This window comes from Felis catus, chromosome B4, assembly GCF_018350175.1.
Source record: "Felis catus isolate Fca126 chromosome B4, F.catus_Fca126_mat1.0, whole genome shotgun sequence".
NCBI classification, from domain to species: Eukaryota; Metazoa; Chordata; class Mammalia; order Carnivora; family Felidae; genus Felis; species Felis catus.
This window is the reverse complement of record NC_058374.1, coordinates 53,454,938-53,475,758: the sequence shown is the minus strand read 5'-3', so window position 1 is coordinate 53,475,758 and position 20,821 is coordinate 53,454,938. Positions and strand designations below refer to the sequence as shown.

The 20,821-nt window shown below is 36.8% G+C and overlaps 1 protein-coding gene and 1 pseudogene across 1 annotated transcript in view; both read right to left on the bottom strand.

Moving 5' to 3' along the window:
- Positions 1-20,821, bottom strand: part of PDE3A (phosphodiesterase 3A) — a 537,920-nt gene that overhangs the window by 501,060 nt on the left and 16,039 nt on the right. The window lies entirely within an intron of this gene.
- LOC101086819 overlaps positions 9,362-20,821 on the bottom strand; it is a 56,551-nt pseudogene continuing 45,091 nt past the window's right edge.

Sequence of the window (20,821 nt, the reverse complement as noted above, 5' to 3'; positions counted from 1 at the left end):
AAATAAATCCTATGATGTAATGTACAGCATAGTGACTATAGTTAATAATACTGTATTGTATATTTGAAAGTTGCTAACAGAGTAGATCTTAAAAGTTCTCATCCCAAGAAAGAAAACATGTATAACTCTATGTGGCAATATATGTTAAGTAGACTTATTGTGGTGGTCATTTTGCAATATATACAAAACCAAATCATTATGTTGCACGCTTGAAACTAATATAGCATCATGTGTCAATTAGATCTCAAAAAAAGAAAGAAACAATGGAAACCAAAAGAGAAATGTATAACGTATCTCAAATGATTGAAGATATTAATTGCCAACCAAGAAACTTATATCCAGCAAAACTATCTCTAAAAAAACTGATCTTTTAAATCTTTAAAATTTGTATATAAAGAAAAATTGTAGAATTTGTCCCCCGTAGAACTGCTCTGTGGAAAACACTAAGGGGGATGCTTATGAAAGGCATAGATAGATAGATAGATAGATAGAAAGCTAGATATTAATAGAAAGAGTTAATATACAGTATATCTAGGGGTGCCCAGGTGGCTCAGTCAGTTGAGTATGCGACTTTGACTCAGGTAATGATCTTGCAGTTTGTGAGTTCAAGCCCCAGGTTGGGCTCTGTGCTGACAGCTCAGAGCCTGGAACCTGCTTCAGATTCTGTGTCTCCCTCTCTCTCTGCTACTCCCCTGCTCATATTCTCTCTCTCAAAAATAAAAAAAGATTTTTAAAAATTTAAAAAAATATACAGCATATCTAAATAAATACTATATAAAATATGAATGCTTTATAGAGCATAAAATGTGGGTAGAATTAAATTACAAGAATAATGAAAATATTTTTGAATGGGTAAGTGGAATTATAGTACTTAAAGTCCTTGCATTTTCTTAAATTGCTTGAGTGTCAATATGAGGAAGATTCTAGTAAGTCAAGAATTCATGCTACAATAGGTTAACCACTAAAAGTAGAGTTTTAAAAAATGCAAACTAATAAGCTCATAGAACAGAAGGAATAGAATTAGAAAAAAAAAACAAGCAATCCATAATAGACAAAAGGGGGGAAAGAAAGTTACATAGGGCAGGTGGAGTTAACAGGAAACAAATATAAAATCATAGATTTATGAACATGAAATAAATGCTTCAATTAAGAGACACAATTTTCAAACCTGAAAAAAACCAAAACCTAATTACATTCTGCTTTCAAGAGACACACTTTAATTATAATGACACATTGAATGTAAAAGAAACCGAATTTATAAAAGATAAACCACTCAAACACTGTACAATGAAACTGCCTTTGCTACATTAACATCAGGTGAAGTAGAAAGTAAGGCAAATGAATGCTTCAAGATAAAGAGGGCCATTTCAATGATAAAATTTGTCAGCCAACCAGGAAGATAAAACAATTCTAAATTTTTATGCATTGAATAGTATAGTTTAAAAGTAAGTAAAATTTAACAGAATTAAAATCAGAAAGACATACCCATAATCATAATGGGAGATTTTAACATAACTACCTCAGAGAAAGATAAAACAAGTAGATGGTAAGCACATATAAGATTTGAACATGCATGGAGCCAGATGGCTCAGTCAGTTGGAAGTCCAACTCTTGATTTTGGCTCAGGTCATGATCCCTGAGTTGTGGGGTGGAGCCCCACTTCAGGCTCCATGCTCAGCATGGAGTTTGCTTGAGATTCTCTCTCTCCCTCTACCCCTACCCTCCCACCCCCCACCCCCTCTCATGCTTGCTCTCTCTTAAAAAAAAAAAAAAAAAGGATTTGGACATGCTTAACAAATGACCTAATTAACATATATAGAACACTATACACAATGATAGAATATACATTCTTTTCTAGTTTATGTGAAAATGTTACCAAACCAGATGTATACTAGGCCAAGTTAAGACAAATTTCAAAAGGCTAACGTCATAAAGGACACATCTTCTGACCATAGTGAAATTAAATTAGAAACCTAGGCAAAACAAAACCCAAATATTTAAAAATTAAGCAAAACTCACCAAAATAACACTTATGTCAGAGAAGAAATCCCAGTGAAAGATTAAAATTAAAAGAAGAAACTTAGAAAATACTGTTAACAGAAAATAACATCCCAAAGTTGTAGGATGCTGCTAGAGCTTAACTTAAAGCAGTGGCTCTCAAACATCAGCATGCATCCGAATCACCTGGTGGACTTCTTAAACCACAGGCTGCTGGGTCCCCACTCTAGAACTTCTGATTCAGTAAGCACGGGAGGGGGAGACAATAGGCATTTCTAACAATGTTCCAGGTGATACAAACGCTGCTGGTCCAGGAACTACAACTTCTACTAAGATACTCTATGAACATTCATGACAATTAATTTTATAATAAATATGTTTTTAGAAAAAGTTTACTGAAATTAGCACAAGAACAGATACAGATACAAAATCTGAATGGTTTCTTATCTATTTAAAATTTTGAATCTTTAATTAAGAAAGTTTACACAAAGCAAACTTCAGACTCCAATGGCTTCACCAGTGAATTCTCCCATCCACTTAAGGAAAAAATTATACCAATCTCCCATAAAGCCTTCCAGACAATAGGAAAGAAAAAACAAAACAAAACAAAAATAAAAAAAAAAAAACTTTTCAATTTATTTGATGAGGTCAACATATTATTAAATATTAAATCAAAACCTTAGAAGGATATTAAAAGAAATGGGATAGGTGTTGTTCAACCACTCTCATGAACACAGACCCCAAGATCTTAAAAATAAATAAAATAAATATGTAACCAAACTGCATCTATTACTATATGAGAGAGAGAGACACGCACATACAAAAGCTGAGTCCTAAAGGCAACAATGCATAATTGCACCAGCCTTGGATTGTCTACCTGGGACTTCTTGATAAGTGAAAAAATCAAACACTCATGTAAGCAGTCTGAGATTATTAATGGTACTAAATGATTCATTTATTGATACTACTCAGCCATCTACAAAATCTCAATCTAAGTAACCACCAACTCCTATATTTCCCAGATCCCAATTCCAAGAATTGTTCATCCCAACCTTGAATAAAATCCATTATCTTGGAAACCTTTTCACTGTCTACTCAGACCTTGCATCTCATTGTCACTATCTTCGTGTCCTTGTGTATAATGTCAACTCGTTGACATCCATCATCCATTGCATTACTGGACAAAACCCCGAATATAGTGAGGCTCAATCCCTGTATACTTCATGTTTACACATGAGAGGCTCATATGGTTGACTACAAACCAGCCAGATTACTAACCCATCTCACTTTAAACCACTAACCACGAGCCTTCACAAAAGCCCAGAAAACTTACCACATTTTCTCATTAGTTGAGGGTCCCCCTCTCCCTGATAACAGTTTCACAGCTATTGCTCTACTTTCAAATATCCCACACCTCCCCCTGCCCACCTCACTCTCAGCTGATGGCCCCCTATTTTACTAGGATAATAGAAGCCATCAGAAGCTAACAGCCTCAGCTTCTCCCATCCAATTTACCAACATTCTGCAGCTGCAACAGTTAAAGCCCTGTCTTGCTACCAGGTAAAACTATATTACCATACAACAACATCACTGTGTCCTAAGTCAAAATCACAGTTGGGAAGATGCTTAGGAAACATGCACTACAGCAGCATTTTTCAAAGTGTGGTTAGCAGACCAGCAACATCAGCATCACCTCGGAACTTGCTACAAATGCAAATTCCCAGACCTACTGAAATAGAAACTCCTGTGATTAGGACCCGGCATTCTGGCTTTCTTAAGTCCTCCAGCTGATTCTGATGTGCACTAGGAATTGAGAACCACTGCTGTAGAATGTATGAATTTAATGACGTTGTTTTAACTCCTGCACCAAACACAGTAGTGTATAATAATCGCTTCATTATTAAGGAGGGAAGAAAGGTGGAGAGGAGCACATGTAAGCACATATATTTTTTTGACTTTAAAAAGTTTAAAGAAACTTTAAATTGCCTCTAGGTTCTCACATTATTTTTCCAGATGAAATTGAAGCCCAGTAATGTGCCCACATTCATATAGCTAGCCTTGATTCTGCCTTTTAATAATGATGTGTAATGGGCAAATCAATTAACTCCCTCCCAAAATAGAGAGCTAATCTCTACTGTTCTGCACTAATTTCCTAGGGCTGCCATAACAAATTAGTGCAAAGTAAGTGGCCTAAAACAACAGAAATTCATTCTCTCATGGTTGTGGAGGCTAGAACCTGAAATCTAGGTTTGTGAGCAGGGCTGGCTACTTCTGGATGCCCTGAGAGAGAATGTTATACCCCTCTCTCCCAGCTTCTGGGGAGTACTCTTCTGGCAACCCTTGACCTTCCTTGGGTCATAGATGTATCACTCCAATCTCTGTCTCCACATTCTGTGGCTCTCTCCCTCACCTATTTTTGTTTCCAAATTTTCCTCTTGAAATCTTGCCATTTGGGACAACATAGGTGGACCTTAATGACATTATGCTAAGCAAAATAAGTCACACAGAAACCAAATCTGTATGATATCACTTATGTGTGGACTCTAAAAAATCTGAACTCCCAGAACGTGAGAATAGCATGGCAGTTACTAGGAGCTGGGGGGTGTGGGAAATGGGGAGATGTTGGTTATAGGATACATACTTCCAGGTGTAAGATGAATAAGTTTTAAGGATTTAATGACAGCATGGTGATTATAGCTAATAATGCTTTATTACGTCCTTGAAAGTTGCCAAGAAAGTAGATCTTAAATGTCCTTACCACTCCTCCACAAAAAAGAGAATTATGTTACATGATGGAGGTGTGAGCTAACACTGTGGTGGAAATAGTTTTGAAATATATGTGTATCAAATCAACACTTGTACACCTTAAAGTTACAAAATGTTATATGTCAATTATATCACAGTAAAGCTGAAAAACAAAGCCTAAATTTTCCTGTTCTTTAAGGGCACCACTCATTTGATTAGGGCTCACCCTAATCCAGTATGACCTCATCTTAACTCAATTACATCTGCAAAGACCCTATTTCTAAATCATGTCACATTTGCAGGTACTAGGGGTTATGATTTGCACATACCTTTTGGTTGAAAGGGTTAACACGAGTCAATCTAGTATACCTTCCTTCCACCTTCCAAAGACTAGGGAAGGGGAAAACAAAGTAAGCAATTCATCTCACCCAACAAATAGAAACCCAAACTTCTCATACAATCCACTGCTGACCCTCTATGAAGCACTGACCCACAACATGCACAGCCGAGGACCGTTGCCTAACACCTCGGCTCACCCCATATGAGAAATGCCATGTGTCCTGCCTTCTTGCTCTTCACTGGCCACTTCCGCCACTTACCCCACTTGCTGGACCAAGGACATTGATTCCTGAAATCTGCCTCCAAGACTGCCACATCCCATGGGACCATCCCAATGTGAGATGTTTTATCTCATCCCCTGTCAGGCTTCCCTCTAAGGAATTAATTCTAAACGTAAAGAGGAAATAAAATGACATAAATTCATATTATTTCATTTTTTATGTACAAAAACTTCAGTGAGAGCAATATGATAAATATATTGCTGTGATTAGTGATCCTTATTTTACTTTATAATGTGACTAGGGGTAGAAATGGCAGTTCTTCCATTGTCTTCTCTGCTTGCTCTTGCATTACAAATTTTTCAGTCTATGGATTTTTTGTTTGTCTGTTTGTCTTTTTTTGCAGAAATCCATTAGAACCATTTGTCAATTTGAAAAAAGTTTAGTACAATTAAGACCAGACACTCTACCCCATAAATACACTTCCCTAGGTGCAGATAAACTGTGAGACATTGTTAATTCCCTCTGTGTGAAAGTAGCCAGTAAATTCGCAGCATCAGATAAATGTGCCATAGTATTATCATCATCATCACGATCATGCCTGTTGATTTCCTGGTTGTTCGTCCCTCTCTGGACTCTTTATCACCCTATCACACCTGAATGTGGAAATATTGACCAAATGCTGACAGTTTGCTACCGTCTGCTGTCCTTAAAATCTTGTCATTCTATTATTGATCCTTGGTACTTCTCTAAATCTTGACAATGTCTCTTCCCCTTTTTCCTACTGCTAACACTCCCAGCTGTACAACTGAGACCTCAGTTTGGACACTATCAACAGGTTAAGATGATGAAGCACAGAAAAGAAAAAAAGAAATGCAGAGAAGTAGTGTGGCATTATGTTTATCTGGAACTTACCTTCAGGACTGCCACTGTAACATAATATTTTCAGAATTGGAATTTAGTGTCAGTAAAGAATTGGGTTTGGAAAATAATAAACGTGCAGTGAAAAATCAAGGTGTGGGCTTAGAAATGTCTATTTCTGGATGAATCAGGTAGTCACCGCCTTGATAAAACATGCTTTATAGTTATCCCTCATGACATGCCTGTGATCTTGGGTCCACATCACCTATTCGCAGCTGGCCAAAAACTCTTTAGGGGCAAACCTTTATGTTCAAATTTTTGGTTAATTTGTTCACTCAAGGTTGATTTTGAGTGCATGGTCCTGCTGAAATAACTTAAGCACATGTGGCTGAAGTTGTCACTTCGAGTGACACTTTCTCATATTTATGCTCATGACATTTCTACAGTTATAAACTGCAAAAGTAGAACAAATATAGCAGTGATGGCCAAAGAATACAGGATGATTTCTCCCTTGGCTTCTCTCATTTCTCTAGTTTTCAGGAAGTTTTCCCCCCATTCATCCTGCCCATGGCAGTTTCCCCTCCATTAGTCAAACCTTCTAAGTCAAGAAGCATTTTTTGTGAAACCAGTCATTCTTTCCAAAATTCCAGAGATGAGCTAAAGCAAGTGAAAACTGAACCTGTGCATAAAAGGCAAAGATTCTTATACCTCCGGTACACAAAATGTCAATCTCTGAAGTTTATTGGGAACTTTATATTTTATATTACTAGAACCTAAAATAGATTCCTGAGGATTTAAATTAGGCTTCTAGGATTCCATTAGAGGTTAGTTATACTGCGAGTATCTAGGACATTTAATTTTATAAACTTTGAAGCTAGAAAAATATTAGCATTTATAGTTTGGGGAAAACAAAGGGAAACGGTAATAAAAAGGAAATACTCTGTTTATGCTTTCTTTGGGATTATGTATAGAATTGCATTTTGATAGTTTGCCCAGAATTTCAAAACCTTGCATGTAAATATCAAAGGTACTCCATCCATGCTTTCCACTTTGTTTCTATTACCCCAGACACCCAAGTTCCCTCAAGCAGACATTAGAAGCCATGACTTTCTATCCAAAACATGCATATCAAGGTAACATGGCCTGAGTCAGGAATCGTCACACTTTCTCAGCTCTTCATGTTTTCTCAAATGCCCAAATAGACACAGCTCATTTGTAAGACAACTCCACTTTATAAGATGATGGCTAAATGTGAACCCATATCGTCCTTATAAAATGTGAGATATGGTGTAGAAGATCACTGAAATGGACAATTTCTGTCAGCCCACATAATGGAGGTGCCATGTTTATTCAGTTCCTTGCAAATTCTTCCAAGTTACCAACTTCTTCTTAAGTTTCAGGCTCTAGGATTGTGTATCCCACAGTTTTAAAAGCCTAGCTACTGCTGAACAAAGCAGGAATACCAGGCTTTGTGGACAGTTTATACAAAGCATGTTTACACACTATAGCATCATGGGGCTTTAAAAAACGCAACCTATTTGACACATTCTAAACTTCTCTCTTAAATGAGTCAGAATGCCTTTAGATCCTGCTGTGGTATGAATCACAGCAAGAAGTTCCTAAATAAGAGAAGGAATGAACATAAATTTCACTCAAGCAGCCCTTGTTATCACAAGCAAGAAAGGCCAACATGTTTTTAGGTATTGCAAGCGATAAAAGAAATCTTTAAAAAATGTTGATAGTAAATGTAAAATGCAAAATTATGAAACGCCTAGAAGATAACATAGGAGAAAATCTAGATGAACTTGGGCATGGCAATGACTTGTTAGATACAATATCAAAGGCACAATCCATGAAGGAAAGAATAATAAATTGGTCTTCATTAAAATTAAAAGCTTCTGTTCTATGAAAGACAACAGAGAGAGAATGAGAAAACAAACCACACACTAGAAGAAAATATTTACTAAAAACACAGCTGATAAGGGACTATTGTGCAAAATATACAAAGAACTCAAACTCAACACTAAGAAAAGAAACAATCTGATTAAAATATAGGCCAAAGATCTTGACAAACATCTTACCAAAGAAGATACTAAAGATATACAGACAGCAAATAAACACATGAAAAGATATTCCATATGTCATCAAGAAAATGAAAATAAAACAATAATGAGATACCACTATTTACCTATTAAAATGGCCAGGATTTGGAACACCAACATCAAGAAATGCTGGTGATTATGTGGAATAACAGGAACTCTCATTGATTGCTGGTGAGAATGCAAAATAGTATAGCTACTTTGGAAGACAGTTTGGTGATTTCTTCCAAAGGGAACATATTCTTACTATATAATCCAGCAATCATGCTCCTTGATATTTACCCAAAGGTGTTGAAAATTCATATCCACACAAACACCTGCTCATAGATGTTTGTATCAGCTTTATTCATAATTGCCAAAACTTGGAAGTAACCAACTTATTCTTCAGTAGGTTAACATCTATGGTACATCAGACAATGGAATATTATTCAGCACTAAAAATAAATGAGCAATAAAGCTATGAAAAGACATGGAGGAACCTTAAGCATATGTGATTAAGTGAAAGAAGTCAATATGAAAAAGCTACCTATGCATGACTCCAACTATATGCCATACTGAAAATGGAGAAATTAAAAAGATTAGTGATTGTCAGGGATGGGGAAAAAGGGAAGGATGAATATGCAGAGCACAGAAGATTTTTAGGGAAGCGAAAATGCTCGGAATGATCCTATAATGATGGGTACATGTCATTATACATTTGTCCAAACCCACGGAATGTACAGCAGCAAGAGTGAATCCTAGTATAAAACAATGGACTTTGGGTGATCATGATGTATCAGTGGAGGTTCGTCAATTGCAGCAAACGCACCCCTCTGATGAGGGATGTTGTTGACAAAAGAGAAAGCTGTGCATGTGTGGGGACAGAGGGTGATGTGGAGAAGCTCTGTACTGTCCTCTTGATTTTGCTGTGAATCTAAAACTGCTCTTAAAAAAAACTAGTCATTAAAAATAGTAATGAAATATTTTTTAAAGTAAAAAGAGTAGAGGGTAAATGACTGTCCCAACATAATTGCTAACAAAATTCAAAACAAGGAGTTTTGCTTCTGTAGCTTCAGTCTCCCTTCTTCTCATCAGTATAAAGATTACATGTGGATTCTGATGCTAGTGGGTGGAGCAGGTCTGGGATTCTGCATTTCTCACAAACTCCAGGCAGTGTTGCTGCTGCTGGACTGTGGACCGTGCTGTGTACAGCAAGTCACGCAACACCTTGAGAGTCAAGGTGTGCCGGGTGTCTAAGGAATCACGCTACAACAACGATGAGTGGAGCACAGGAACTTGTGTCAGCATCCCTTTCTGGACAACCTGCTGCTGAGTGAGCTAAAGAAAAAAATTACTAGGAGGAGGACCTGAGTTAAAATGTATGTATCTACCCATTGATACTCGTACTAAAAAGAGAACTCTAGGTAGAAATAAAACTGGGATGGTTGTAAACAGACCAGGATTATGTCTACTGATTATCCGAATGTCTTTCGTAAGCTACATAACTTCTGTAGAACTTCATTTATTTAGCTTTCCAATTAAGAGGTTGGATTTAAGTAAGTCTTGGTCGCAGGGCAAAAAAGAGCAAACTGGGGTGGGCGGAGGGGTGGCGGTGAAGATCTGAGGATGTGTCAGGATATGAGAGTACCAACAATGACTGGTTGGATGTGGAGAGCAGAGTTGGTCACAGCCAAAGCCTTAATATAACTGTCAAGTTCAGAGTATAAGACAGAGGTAAAAATAGGTTAGTAAAAAAAGAAGTTTAAGAGCAGGACAGAGGGTAGGACAGGTTACTAGATATAAAAAATGAGTCAAGGGAGACTATTAAATATGTATTCTATGAATCATGAATGGAGACTAGAGAGGCCATTCTATGTGATGTTTGTGGCAGTAGGGCCATCAACTTGAAGGACTGCTGCAGACGGCATTTGACTAATCTCTCAAATCCCTCCCAGATCTGTAATTTCATGATCATTGCTTCCCTTTTTCTTCTTCCTTAGAATCATCTGGGTCCATTTGCCTCATGGGTTCCCATCTTCAGAGAGCATTCTTAACCTCTCTGGGGAAACTCAGAAGGTTATTGTCTTAAGTTTTTTGTCTTTAATTGGCCTAATTTCTTATATTTATTTTGTTTGTCTTTCGACACACATTACATCCCTCCCTGCAGCATATTATGTTAGGCCATGTTCTGCTTTATTCTTTAACATTTTTTTATTTCATGATCACACCATTCTATTCCTTTGAATTTCCATTGGAAGCAATTTTAGTGGTATATATAATAACATTCTTCAAAACTCTTGTCCTGTTTTCTTATCCATAATGAAAAAGTCCCAGTATAAGTGTTTTCTATGTATTTTTTTTTTTTGGTGCATTGATTTTTTTTCATACTTAGCAATGTTATAATTAAGTCAATAAATTCCAGTCCATAGACGAGTACTAGCTCCAGAACTCTTCTTTGATGATTAGTATCCAGAAAGCTATGTGGTAACTTTATATTTAGTTACTGTTTTCAACCTCCTAAGAAGCAACACTTTTGTTTTATGAACTATAAGCAAATAGTAAATATATATATATATATATATATATATATATATATATATATATATCAAACATTTTCCTCAGAGAATCTATAGCAGAAATAGATATGTCTTGTAAATGCAGATACAGAAATATCTTCACATTTATATATTCTATTACAATGACATATTCAAATACTGCCTGTTTGGGTGGATGTTTGTTTACATTACTCAGAGTTTTATCTATTTCTGTGTATTCTAACACTTGTAATTGACAAAAAAAAAAAAAAAAAAAAAAACCTCTAAAATCCCTTAACCAACTGTTACTGCTAATGATATGATTAAGGGAGACAAAATATAAACAATCCCTTAAAACCAATCTGCTAGAAATAAAGAACATAACCTTTACCTTGTTGTACTTCATTTTTTTCAATTCAAAAAAAAGTCCTCCTATCAGCTCTCACAATACAAACAAATATTTTTCTTCAGCTCCTTGCAATTCCTTTCCAGTTCTTCACTTACAATTCCCTATCTTAAATTTAGACTCTGGAGCTGTATTACACACAGGTAAGAGCCTTGCTCCTGATGAACTGAACAGGAATACTGTTCATTGTGGACCTGGGATCATCACATTCTCTCAAGACCATCTGCTTCAGAATCTCCTAGAAGTTTTTTAAGAATTAAAATACCTGAGCTCCCCTAGACCCACCAATCAGAATTTCTGCTGATGGAGCATATGAATCTACCTTTTTTACTTTTTTTTGCTACTTCTGGTGATGCTTATAAGCACTAAAGGTCAGGACACACTGTCCTAGAGTAAAAAATCTTAAAATAGCCATTTTCAAACATCCTTCTGTTTTAAAGACTTACTTCTATTATCTCTTCTCTTTGCTAACCTATGAATGAGATTTGATTAATAAGAAAAACAATTATCTTCCAGGACCAAGAGCAATTTCTACTTTCTCCTACTTTTTTTTTTTAATTAAGCCTAAGTGTGCTGATGTGTCTATCCCCAAATATGTTCCACAACAGCACTCCAAGTCACAAATGTATTACCTAAATGGAGGATGCATTTACTATACAGCATCATCAGTTAGCTTAAAGTCATTTTTCCCATTTTTTATAAGTCTATGTATTGGGTAGCAGGACTCCCAGTAAAGTAGGTGGAAAAGAAACTTCTAGGACAAACTTCTATCTATCTTTTTTTTTCTTTTGGGCCATCCTACCTTACCCGTTTCCTTTCCTCCAGTCCTGAAGAACAGAATAATAGCCATATCTGTCTAAGCCTGCTTTTATTTATCTTCATGCATTTCTCCACAGCAACATCCACTGGAATATGCATACTTTAGCCCCTACATTCAAGAAACATAATGAGTTATGTTATTTCTTATTTCAGACTGAGTTTTATCACGAAACATATTATTTTTCAAAAGATATCGAACTGTTCCTAGGTCCTTGTGCATACATGCACAAAAACTCAAGTTTGAAAAGCATTCATTCTCCTATATATCAGAGTCCTGGGTGATTCTGATTTCTTTTAATTCTAAAGTATTATTGGAGTGTGGGCTACATTTACTTGCAATGTGTATCCCCTCCTATTTAATTTTTGCTTTTTCTTGAATCACTGTGCTTGCTTTTCAAAGTTCAGTGTATTTCTACAGCACAAATTAAATTGTAACAAAATTCAAGTCTATACTTATCTTTATTATAGCTTTTTTACCAGGTCCTGAAGAACACAAGATAAAAGAAAGAAAATCTGGACTAAGCCGACCCAAATTTTAGTGACAAATCCAGGGCCACCACATTCAGCCACATTGGCCAGACGCACCTAACATTATAGAGAAACCCTAGGTTTTCAGTCCAGTGGATGGACAGGCCTCCCTAACTCCCCAACTTATAGCCCATAATATACGACCACACACCTGCACTGCCCTAGTAGTAGCCAATGTTTGACAGTGTGTCTGCACTGTGAACACATTTCATAAATTAGCCATTCTGTGCAAATGAATAAGACTATGCCTTTGATAATCTCAAATTCAAAGAGCTTAAACTGGATATATAATATTTTTCCATGATATTTTTTCTCTAAAACTGCCACTGTATTTCCCGACACTTAGATTCGATATCTAGGCTCAATCAATAGATATGGATGTGTTTTAGATCCCTGAGTCACCTAATACCTAAGTGCTCTGAACAGGTGTCTGCTAAGAAACATATAATCCATTTAGTGGAGACCTATAATACTCATTTTGTTTTCACAGATGGTGTTGGATTATTAAAGTGGAAATATGCCAAGAAGTTTTGAGAGTACCTTTCCATTTAAGCTGGACTTTGCATTATTTAAAGCTATGATAATTTAACTCAGCTCTAATCCTCTCATAGTCCAGTCGGACCAAATCCATTATTTTCTGTATCTCCTAAATTTCAGTTTTCCTGTTACTAACCTCCTGCATCATACAAAAAGCCTGGGGGAGGAAAACACATCACTCAGCTTCAAAGTGTTTCATTTGTAGCCATATCCTTTTCTTTTCCAAGGGCAGGTAATGGACAGTAGTAGGTTGAAACAGAGTCAGGAAAAACAAATAATGGTAAATCTACTATCGACTATTTGCATGGGGAAGCCATTTAGTGTCTCTTTCTCTCAGGTTGGTCATCTGTTACATAAAGTAATAAATTATTCAAACTGCTAAATTTTTTAAGTGCAAACAAGTGTTAAAGTGGTTCAGGGTTTGTTTACTTGCTGAGAAATGCTATAAATCCAAAATATTATCACTGTTTACCTAATCATACACAGCATCTACCATGAGTCTTAAGAGTAGAAAGATTTGCAGTTGGACTCTTTCACTTAGCTCAGTGACTTTGGGCAAATTACACTTGTGTTTCTTTGGCTGCCTAGAATCTGAAATACCTTTGTATATCTGGAGAATTCCCCATCATATGTCTTTGTTGAACTATCTCCCACCATAGAAGCTGAAAAGAGCAAAACCCACTCCTGTATTTGTCTCCCACTCCCAGCACTTAGGGTATTGGCATCTCCAAACAGACGCTTCCATGTTAGACTCTGAACTTGTATTGAGTAAAATAGGCAAAGAGGATGGAACTCATTCTGTCAGTGGGAGTTGCAGTGGTGCTGCTATTTGGTGATTCCTACCAAATGGTGCTTACTGCATTAAAAAAAAAATTTTTTTTAATGTTTATTTATTTTTGAGACAGAGACAGAGCCTGAATGGAGAGGGTCAGAGACAGAGGGAGACACAGAAACTGAAGCAGGCTCCAGGCTCTGAGCTGTCAGCACAGAGCCTGACACGGGGCTCGAACTCACAAACCGTGAGATCATGACCTGAGCCAAAGTCAGACGCTTAACCGACCGAGCCACCCAGGCGCCCGGCGCTGACTGTATTGATCAAGATGTTACTATGACGATCCAGTTGGTTGTTAATGATATCTACTTCAACTTTATATGGAAGAACTGAGAAAATCCAGAGAAGGGACTTAGGATATGATGTTTCATATCAGGATTATGCTTAGCAACTGACCTCTCAAAAATTCTCACTCAACAGTGGACTCAGTGGGGCCGGTTCCCAGCAATTAGTTTTAGCTCAGAGTTGGTGCCCATTAAGTATAAAAAAATCTGTGTATGTTTTTTAAGCTGCTCTAGAATATAGGGCAGACTAGAGGACCTGGAGTCATACTTCAGTGTGCATCCTCAAGCCAGTTAGCCTCCCCTCAGGTGACACCAGATCTATGAAAGTGCAGTCAGCAAGTTACAGTGACTTGCCCCCTCAATCTTCTCCAAGCCAATCAACTTATCAGAAACTACTTTGAATGTACCCCCTAAGTTAAAGCGCATGTTTCCAATGTGCTGAAACTTGATTGTCTAAAATAGACTAAAATCTCAAGCACATGCAAAGACTAAGCCTCACTTAATTAGAAAATGTGAAATCTGTCATTTTTATCACCAAAAAATTCACTTTGAGGTGTAAGCTGCATCAGGCCCATTTTATACTTGGAAAAACAAGTAGCAACCCATAAGTATCTTTGGTGAACACTAACCTTGAACTTAAAACTTGCGGTTCTTTAGTTTATAATATGCTGACTCTACAAATAAAATCCCAAATATACCAATACTAAGAAGACATTTTTATTTCTTCCATACTAGAATATTTAATAAATGTCTGGTTTCAGAATTAACTAATTCCACTCCTTTCAAAAATGTATATTTTCAAAAAAAATGTTTACAATGGATAATACCACATGCAAAATATGTTTCATCCATAGAGATCATTTTTTAACATAAGATATTACTTAAGGAAATTTAAACAATTGGAGCTTATGATGACACCAGGATAATTAAGACAATGGCTGCCATAGTAATAGAGACCAAGTGACCAGCAGAGTAGATAAAGAACTCCCAAAATAGGGCTACTTCAGGGTGGAAATTTGATATATGCAGAGGTGGGAAAAAGGAACTGTTTAATAACTGGAGTTGGGAAAAAAGTTATCTATTACAGAAAAAGGTCAAATTTGATCCCTACTGCTTATAATAATAATAATATTTAATAATAAAACAATTCTAAGTGAAATAGGGATTTTAAATGCAAAAATGGAAATATAAAACATCTAGAAGAAAATATAGATGAATATTTTTAAGACCTTAATGGTAAGGTCTTACCTTTAAGTAAGGTAAATCTTTACTACATACCTTACCTTTAAGTAAGGTAAATCTTTACTACGTAAAGATTTCTTAATTTACAAAAACCAAAAACAAAAACAAAAAATAAACAGTACTGTATCAAAAGTAAGAAATTTTGTTCATACAAAACACCTTAAGGAAACAGGTGGGGATGGGGAAGGGTTATGATGAAGGAAAACATTTGCACATTTGCAACAACAGAAGACTGCTATAAAGAATATATCTTTTAAAACTCCTTAAAAATCAATAAGAAAAGCAGAAAGTATATGGATAAAAAGACACATTTAACTGTAGGTAAAATGCATATTGACAATAAATATATGATAATAGGGGCACTTGGGTGGCTCAGTCGGTTAAGCATCTGACTCTTGGTTTTGGCTCAGGTCATGATCTCGCAGTTTGTGAGTTGGAACCCCACATTGGGCTCTGTGCTGCTGGTGAGGAGCCTGCTTGGGATTCTCTTTCTCCTTCTCTCTCTTTATCCCGCCCTCCTCCCTTCTTCTCTCTCTTTCTCTCTCTCTCAAAATAAATAAACTTAAAAAATAAATATATTAAATATTATTAATGATTAGTGCCAGGAAATTAAGACCATAATGAGATACCATTTTACAGCCATTAAATTTGCACAACTTTAGAAATGCAAAAATGCCAAGTATCAGGGAGGTTGTAGACTCCCAAGATTTCTTGTATATTACCATTGTAAAGGTAGTGAAACCATTGTGGAAAACAGTTTGACCTTGCCTCCAAAACTTGAACATTCACACACTCCATGACCATAATTTTTAGTCCTAGGCATACATGCTACAAAAGCTCATGCATCTGTACAACAGGAGACATGGGCAAGAATCTTCTAACAGCACCAGTTAAAATAGCAGAGAGTTGAAAACTACCCAGGGACCCATTGATATAAATAAACTGGTGTATTTACACAGTGAAATATTACACAGAGGTCATAATGTCACAGCAATATAATTTGTGGTAGGCTGAAAAACTGGGTCCCCCCCCAAAATACTCACTTCCTTATCCCCAGAACCTGTGATTATTACCTTATATGGCAAAATAGGTGGTCAAGTTAAGGCCCTTGAGATGAAGAGCTTATCCTTGTTAACCTGGTTGGCCCTAAATGGAATCACATGTCTCCTTATACAAGAGAAACAGAAGGAATTATGAGACGGACACACGTAGAAGAGAGAAAACAGTGTGAAGATGCAGCAGACAGAGAGATCTGAAGATGCTGGTGATGCGGCCACAAATGAAGGAATGCTAGCAGCCATAGAAGCTGAAGGAAGCAAGGAACAGATTTTTCCCCGAGAGCCTCTGGAGGGCTCAGTGCAGCCATGCCAGCACCGGATTTGCCTAGTGAAACTGATTTTGGACTTCTGGCTTCCAGAATTGTGAGAAAATATATTTTATGCCACTGAAATGTGTGGTAATTTGTTACAGCAACCAGAGGAAACTAATATACAAGTCATTGATACATTCATCAATACAGCAAATGGATTGTTTTCAAATACTGATGATTAACTGAAGGGGAAAATTAAAATAAAAAGCTTAATTGTCCAATGTGTAGATTTTTAAACTAAATTATGTTAACATAAAAGGATGTTAGGCCAAAATAATAAATCTAGAGAAATGGGGGAAGAATCTTCCTTAATTAAGACCTCACTGTATCAAGGCCAAAGTCCTTTCCTGGGCCTTCAGCACACAGCCTGATGATGCATAAAATTAAAATAGAATATGAAGCACCCTAATTATGGTAATTAGACACAAGATAAGGTAGAATGGTTATGGAGTGGTGAGGACATTAGTTCTTTAGGATATAAATAAATGAGACAAAGGAATAAGGTTGAAACACAGACAGGAAGAATACGCAATTTGAAAAACAGGACTGAGTCCAGTTACAGATAACTTCCAGAAGGGATTCTGATTTAATTTGCATTTAGCAAGCAGCTCATGACACAGCCTCATCCATTTTTCCACCGACAAGACAGTGGTTCTCAAACCTTAGGTGGAATCAGAATCACCTGGGAAGTTGGTATAACTCCAGAAGCTCAGGCTTATTCTCTTCAATGAGCCTACTCTTCAGTGTTCTTTCTGAGTTCTCCAGGTGTCCTGATTTGCATCAACATGTAAGAACCACTGATCCAGGAAAACACACAGAGGGAAAAGTATACTGTCACTGAAACAGTTTCCCTAGAATTAAACAGAAAATTCTGTTCTCTTCCCTCACTGCTCATTCAAATCTCTTCTGTGAGACTAATCCTGTGCCCCTTCAATGAAGTCTAAGCAGATCCCAAGGCTTTTCTGATCATTCTCAGAAAACAAAAAGTCCTCTGGTCACTTTTAGTCATAAAACATTTAATTTTAGTCTTTAAATGATCATTCCGAAGTAATGGTCAAGACTCCCAGCTGCATTTAAAACTTCCTCCATTCCCCAAGTTTTTGCAAGGATATAGAGAAAAAAGAAACTTGTGCACTGTTGGTAGGAATGTAAATTGGTGCAGCCACTGTGGAAAACAGTATGAAAGTTCCTTAAAAATTAAAAATAGAAATACCATATGACTCAGTGATTCCACTGCTGGATATTTAACAACAACAACAACAAAACCCGAAAATACTAATTCAAAAAGGTATATGCAGCTCTATGACTATTGCAGCAGTATTTACAATAGCCAAGATATGGAAGAAACCCAAGTGCCCATAGATAGATGAATAGAGAAAATGTGGTATACACTGGATATGTACCACACACACACACACACACACACACACACACACACGCAGAGGAATATTAATCATCCGTAAAAAAGAATGAGATCTTGCCATTTGTAACAACATAGATGGACCTAGAGGGTATTCTGCTAAGTGAAATAAATCAGACAGAGAAAGACAAATATTATATCATTTCATTTACATGTGGAATCTAAAAAACAAATGAATAGACAAACAAAAAGCAGAAATAGACCCATAAATACAAAGAACTAACTGATGGTTGCCAGAGAGGAGGGGCGAAGAGATGGGGAAAATGGGTGAAGGGGAGTGAGAGATAAAAGCTTCCAATTGTGGAATGAGTAAGTCACGGCCATGAAAGGTACAACATAGGGAATATAGTCAATGGTATTGTAATAGCGGTCCTTGTATGGAGACAGATGGTAGCTACATCTGTGGTGAACATAGCATAAGGCATAATCTTGTCCAATTACCATGTTGTACACCTGAAACTAATGTAATATTGTGTGTCAACTATATGTCAGTAATATATATGGCTGCCAAACAAGACCCACAATAATTGTTATTAAAAACAGCAACAACAGGGGCGCCTGGGTGGCGCAGTCGGTTAAGCGTCCGACTTCAGCCAGGTCGTGATCTCGCTGTCTGTGAGTTCGAGCCCCGCTCAGGCTCTGGGCTGATGGCTCAGAGCCTGGAGCCTGTTTCCGATTCTGTGTCTCCCTCTCTCTCTGCCCCTCCCCCGTTCATGCTCTGTCTCTCTCTGTCCCAAAAATAAATAAACGTTGAAAACAACAACAACAACAACAACAACTTCTTCCCTCCCTGTTCAGGTTAAGGAATGGGTTGTAAGCCTGCAGTGTGTGGAGGGCTCCAGTTACCTCCTTTATTTCACTTTCTCCTCTTTGTCGACAGCCTGGATCCTGATCTTCTAGATTTCACAGAGGTGTTAGAGAGCCGTAAACTCCAAGAAAGTTCTTATTTGACAGGCACCAGTGTAATCTGGCATTGTTTTCCTCTGGGCTTGGCAGGGATTTAAGGCTGATTCTTTTTCATGGAGCATCTTTGTGATTTCTATGGAACTGTCACTGGGCACAGGGTCTCCCATTATTGCATTCATAACACAAGTGAGGTCTCCTTTGCCTGGACATTCAGGACTTCAGCCTGATTTTCTGAGGCCCGTTACATTTTCTCAAGAGCTTATCACCCCTGAAAGGGGGCTGCAGTTATGTCTCTCTCTTCTATGTGGCCCTCAGGAGTTGCCAGAAAGCATTCATGAATTCTTCTTTCCACAGACCTCTGGCAATGCAAGTTTTTCCTAAGGCAGTGAGTCTTGTAGCTCTTGGGGCAACAAACTGTGCCCCAAACCCCAGCACACAAGGCAACCTCTTTAAGGGGCTTCCTTGAATCCCCTCTCATTTGGCTTGAGGGGAGACAGAAGGGACATTTCACAGCACTCCAAAATCAAATGAGCTTTACTTAAAAAGACAGAACTTAAGCAAACCAGCAAGGAAAGGTAACACATAAAACAGTGGGTGGCAGTGAGTTAGGCATTATTAAGAAAAATGAGACAAATAACCTTATTAGTTTGAACAAAGTAGAACAGAAGGTAGATTTTTTTAACATGGATGAAAGAGGATCTTTAAAATAATAAAAAATAAAACTTGTAAAATGTGTCAAAATACATAAAGAAAATTTCTTGGCATTTAATGATAATAAGGCATAGGCACAACTAAATACACATTTCTTAGCCCTTAATCAATTATATAAAATATATATAATGAAGACTAATAAATTCAGAATTGTATATATTTCAGATTTTGTAAGGCTTTAAACAGTTAACTAGTATACATGACCCTTAAAACATATCTATATATAGCAAAGATATACTTTGCCAAAAAAACCTACATAAATTCCAAGTGTCCAAAAATTGCTATCTATATTTACTTTGCAAAAGAGTGAAACTAGATATTTATAGAAGAAATATTAAAGAAGGATCCCAATCATTTAACAATTCAAAAAGTCTTTTAAAGGGGCAGCTGGGTGGCTCAATCAGTTAAGCATCCGACTTCAGCTCAGGTCATGATCTCACAGTTCATGGGTTCAAGTCCCACGTCGGGCTCTGTACTAACAGCTCAGAGCCTGGAGCCTGCTTCAGATTCTCTGTTTCCCTTTTCTCTCTGCCCTCCCCCACTTGCTCGCTCTCTCTCTCTCTCTCTCTCTCAAAAATAAACATTAAAAAAATTATACAAGAAGTCTTTTAAATATTAGACCAAAACTATAAATCTATAATTATAAACTATTCAGGAATTAATGACGATGACTAAATTATAGCCAAAATTTACAGGAACTAGCCAAGGCAATGCTCAAAGGTAATTTAAAATTTTAAAATCATAATTTAAAACAGCAAAAAATGAATTGTTTTTTATTACATAAGCTTAAATTCAAATATTTGGAAAAATTCATAGAAATCTAGAGGAATCAGGAAGAAAACATTCATGATTTTGAGTCTTTAGAATACAATGCTGAATAAGACAAAACACCTACCTTTCTGTTTATGAAAGAATATTGCCTGGTTAATTTGCCCTCAGTATTTTTCTACACATAAAATAGTGAACAAGTCACAGGTCTTGTCTTCAAGAACTT